The sequence below is a fragment of the Silene latifolia genome, chromosome Y (assembly GCF_048544455.1).
Source record: "Silene latifolia isolate original U9 population chromosome Y, ASM4854445v1, whole genome shotgun sequence".
Taxonomy (NCBI): Eukaryota; Viridiplantae; Streptophyta; class Magnoliopsida; order Caryophyllales; family Caryophyllaceae; genus Silene; species Silene latifolia.
This window is the reverse complement of record NC_133538.1, coordinates 205,939,123-205,944,405: the sequence shown is the minus strand read 5'-3', so window position 1 is coordinate 205,944,405 and position 5,283 is coordinate 205,939,123. Positions and strand designations below refer to the sequence as shown.

General features: G+C 40.1%; 1 non-coding gene across 1 annotated transcript; it reads right to left on the bottom strand.

Moving 5' to 3' along the window:
- Window positions 1-3,525: 3,525 nt before the first annotated feature.
- On the bottom strand, window positions 3,526-3,632 carry LOC141635991 (small nucleolar RNA R71). Its single transcript, XR_012540638.1, has one exon. It is a non-coding gene; the product is annotated as a small nucleolar RNA R71 (small nucleolar RNA).
- Window positions 3,633-5,283: the final 1,651 nt, after the last annotated feature.

The following is a 5,283-nucleotide window of genomic DNA, read 5'->3' as shown; positions in this document are numbered from 1 at the left end:
ATAGATATCTGGTTGCGCGTCTACAGAACGCTTTATTTTGTAAAGCCATTTGCACTGTAGAGGTTTTACCTTATTAGGTAAATAAACTAGATCCCATACGTTATTCTCATACATGGAGTCCATCTCGGATTGCATGGCTTCGAGCCATAGCTTTGAGTCGGAACAGGTCATAGCACCTTTATAGGTTGCGGGTTCATTATTTTCTAGAAGTAAAACATCATTCTCCTCGACCATACCAATGTATCTGTCCGGAGGATGAGAGTCTCTACCCGATCTCCTAGGTTCCTCAGGAATATTAACTGATAAGTAGTAATTTAGCGTCATTTTACTCATCCTTTTATCTTATTTTACGACTCGATTTTGTGTGATTAAACGGTTAAATAGCTCATTTATTTACTAATTTATAATAATTAGTCGTCTTAGTCATGTTTAATAATTAATCGTATTTTTTATTGTAATTTTCGTATTGCTATTACTTTACTAGTTTATAACTAGTTTATAATGATGAGTTGTATTAGTTATGTTTAGTAATACTCGAGTTTTGATAATATTAGTATTAATATTATTTTATTGTTTATATTTTGTAGGAGAGGTGGAATGATAAAGAGGAGATTCGAGTTAAGAGTAATTTGAGACGGAAATTAAGGAACAAGACGGAAATAAGACGGGTCAAGGTAGAGTCAAAGGAAAGTGATGGAAAGAAACACATGAGCAAAGTCAACTCTTGACTTTAGCAACAGAGCAACAGCATTTCGTACCATCATCATCAATACTACACCATTTTTATCCACCATCATCACCTCCATTAATAAATTCATCACCATTACCATTTTATCACCTCCTTCATTCGTCTTCATCACCTACATCAACATATTCATTTCAAATTAGCCATCATCATCGTCCCTGATCACCATTTTCGCACCCCTGCATCTTCATCATCACCATTCTTGTCCACCATCATCACTCCTCACCAGCTGCAACTCCGTCACCATAATTTCGCCAACCCCGCAACCGACAACAGCAGCACCATCATCATTATCGTCCCCTTTCAATCATCATCAACAACACCACCACAAAATATTGCGCTATCTTCGAACTCGGGATCGAAACCGAGCTTTTATGAAGCTTTGTGCTCCATGCCGGTGCCCCGGCAGTCGACATCCTCAACCGGCAGAACACACCAATTTGTTCTCTTTTTTGTGAAGACCTCGCTACCGGTATAGGGACCGGCAGCCGTCATACCGGCAAAACGCACCAATTCAACTCCCTCGCATCATTTTTTGTGCTCCATGCCGGTGCCCCGGCAGCCGACACAACACACTTCACGCTTATTTCTTCCCTTTGCATCATTGACCTCGCTGCCGGCACAAGCCCCGGCCGCCGGCGTGCCGGCAGGACACCCCTTTTGCTGCATTTGGTTCACACGCGTGTTTCCCTTCCCCTTTTTTCCTTTTTCTTTTTTTTTTTTCAATTGTTTTGTTGGTGTAATTTGTGTCGATTAGTTTTGTAGTTAGGATTAGAGTTATTATTATTATTATTATTAGATTAATACTATTATTATTTGGTTGTATTAGTGGTAGTATTAGACTAGTATAAAGGACCCAACATTACTACCCATTAACAGACATTACACAATCACTACCTTAGAAATTAGATTAGAAAATTAGACTAGTTCATCTTTCTCTCAAATATTTTAGAACCCTAAATTAATTTTCCTCTTACCCAAGTTGTAATCTTTACTCAAAAATTAATACAATTGTTCTCTTGTTTATCCAAGTTCTTCCATCAATTCAAAGTTTCCATGTTGGTATAATTCTCTCACTTAATTTCATTTGTTTACATTTATTTTCATTCAAGTTTTGTTAGTTGTTTATGCTTAAATTCCTCTCTTTTGTTGTTAGATTGTTATTGTCTTTATCTTGTTCATCTTTTTCATGTTCACCATTGTTGTTTCTCATCTAAAGGTTGAACCTTTGGGTGATTGTGTTAAAGTTTGAGTCTTTTTGTCTTAATCCTTGCTCTTCTTAGTTAAATTAGCATTTCCTCTTAGATTTGTTGGGTAATTGCATGATTAGTTGTAGAATCCATTTTCACATCATGTTCATGATTAAAGAATCCATCTTTATTGTCTCTTTTGTCTTAAGAAACATGATTAGTGAGTAGTCTTCTACTAGGACTCGGTTTGACCCGACATGAGTAACTTCACTAATTGAATCTCATAAAGGCTAATTATTTGGGGGAAATTGGTGAGGGTAGTTTAGAGGAATTACATGGTTTAAGGATCGATTTTGGGTAATGTTGATTTGTGACCCTTGTCCACCAACGAGAGTTGGTTAGGTTGTGATTTGGATACCCGGAATTCGACCCTATTGCGAACCTAGGTTGAGACCGAAAGGGAGAACCGGGTAGAGCACCTCTAAATTAGCGTTTGAAATCGACCTCCGAGAGGAGGAGTGGGATGACCCGGAAATTGATGGGGCTTAATGACCTTGACCAAGTTCTTGACCTCCTCGGAAATATGCATGTTTTTGGGGTTGTTGAGTGTTGAGTTAGGGATTCCGACCTTCGAACTCGAGAGAGGGGTTGGTGGGTAGTGCTAGTGTCCTATTTCGAACCCGAGAGGGGGGTCTTAGGCGAATTAGAGCCGTCACCTCCTTACTTGTCTACCCGAGTGATTAGCCTAGGGAATTAGTATGTGGAATTACGAAATGTTGAGGGAGAACCGAGTTCTAGGCCTTTTATTCATTTGATTTACAACTTTAATCCTCTCTTATTCAATTATCATCTTTTGTTAATTTGCATTTTATTTTATCTAGTTTAGTTGTTTAGTTTTTAACCTCATCCAATTATTTTCGACTTAGCTAAACAAAGATTTAAAACGATTAGTAATCACCCATGCTCCCTGTGGATTCGACCTCGACTACCCTACTACATTAGTTGAGTAAATTGTTTGATCGGGGGAGTGCGACAAACCCCGCATATCAAAATGGCGCCGTTGCCGGGGAGCATTGGCATGATATTAGTTGTTTTGTTCTAGTTTAGACTAGGTCTTTCTTTGTTACTAATCCCTTTGTTGAGTAAGTGGAAGGTATTTTAGAAGAACCGGGTAATCTTGAGTTCTTTGAGATTCCATTTGGAATTCCCGAAGAAGCAACAATGGCCGCGGTTCCTATGAGGGATAATTTGGCTCCGAAGAAGGTGGTGAACCCAAGTATTGTCAAGCCACCTATTCAAGCCAATAACTTTGATGTAAAGGCTACTTTGTTGCAACTAGTCCAAGGAAACCAATTCGGAGGGGGAGCCACCGAAAACCCCAATGAACACCTTAATGAATTCTTGGATAGTTGTGACATGTTCAAGGCAAATGGAGTATCGGAGGATGCCATCCGCCTTAGACTCTTTCCTTATTCCTTGAGGGGGAGTGCTAAGGAATGGTTGAAGAGTTGTGAGCCCGATTCATTTAGAACTTGGAATGATGTCTCCAAGGCCTTCTTGAACAAGTACTTCCCACCACAAAGAACCGCAAGAATCAAAAGTGAGCTTCAAGGCTTCACCCAACATGATGATGAGACCCTTTACGAAGCATGGGAAAGGTATAAAGGACTCCAAAGGTTGTGTCCTCACCACAGGATCGGAGATGATGAGTTGATCAACAACTTTTATGAGGGGTTGAGCAATGAAATGAAAATGAACCTAGATTCCTATGGGAAAGGGGGCATTAGACAAAATTGATCACAAGACGGCCAAGGAACTTATTGAGGAAATGGCTTCCCGTACTTTTCATTGGAATAATGATAGGCACAAGAGGAAGGGAAAGTCAACCGTCGAGTCGGCCAACAATGTTGAGGTTAAAGGATTGATAGAAGAACTCAAGCAACAAATTGCCTTGTTGAACTCAAGTAACACCTCTAGAAACTCTTCATCAAGTAGGTCTCAAGTGTATTGTTGTGAGATTTGTGGAGATCAAGGGCATCCACCAAATGAATGTCCTTTGATGATGGGAGAGGCAAATTGTATGGAGCAAGTGAATGGAGTGTGGGAATCAATTCCGGTTAGACAATCATTCAACAACAATCAATACCATCCCGGAATGAGAGCCCACCCAATTTTTTCCAATGGCTCACAAAATGCCCAAAACCCCACTTTCCAACAAAATCCACAATTTACACCAAATTTCCAAGCCCAAAAGCAAAATACCACCTTTCAACCAAGACCACAATTCCAACCACTCAATCAACCAATCAACCCACCATTTCAACAAAATTCCCAACAATTCCAACAAACTTCTCAACCCTTTCAACAACCCACCCAACCTAAATCAAACATGGAGCTCATGATAGAGCAATTAATGAATTCTCAAACCCAATTCATCACTCATTCCAACCAAAGGCAAGAGGAGGCCACATCCTCTATCAACCAACTAAGGACTCAAATGCAAGCCTCCCAAAGAGTGACAGATAATCAAATCTCTCAATTGGCTTCTCAAATAAGTCAATTTCAAGCCTCAAATGGAAAGTTTCCGGGTAAAACCGAGGAGAACCCAAAGACCATTAATGCTATACATTTGAGGAGTGGTAGAGAGTTGGAAGACCGGGTGTTCATAAAGAGGAAAAAGAGTCGCAAACCGGAAGTTGTAGTTGAGCCACCAAAGGTGGTTGAAGATGATCTTGTGGAAGTTGTTGTGGAGACTCCCATGCTTGTTGATGAGTCCACCAAGGTTGTTGATGAACCTACCAAAATTGTTGAAAAACCCAAGGAACATGTTGTGAGACCATATGTGCCACCAATCCCTTTCCCTCAAAGGTTGGAAAGAGCAAAGCTTGAGCAAAAGTATGGGAAATTCATGCACATGATGAAAGGTGTGAACATCACCATGCCTTTTATTGATGCCATCAAGGAGATACCCGCATATGGAAAATTCTTGAAGGAGTTGATTTCCAACAAAAATTCATTGGGTCCAAGTACCATGGTCAACTTATCACAAGAATGTAGTGCTATCCTATTGCACAAGATGCCACCAAAGCTTGAAGATCCGGGTAGTTTTTCCATACCATGCACAATTGGGACCGTTCATATTGAGAGAGCCTTGTGTGACTTGGGGGCAAGCATTAGCCTCATGCCTCTCAATATCTTCAAGAAATTGAAGGGCTTTGAACTTTCACCTACAAGAGTATCTTTGCAACTTGCGGATAGATCGGTGAGGTATCCAATTGGCCTTGTAGAAGATGTCCCACTCAAAGTGGGTAAACTTGAATTTCCTTGTGATTTCTATGTGATGGATAT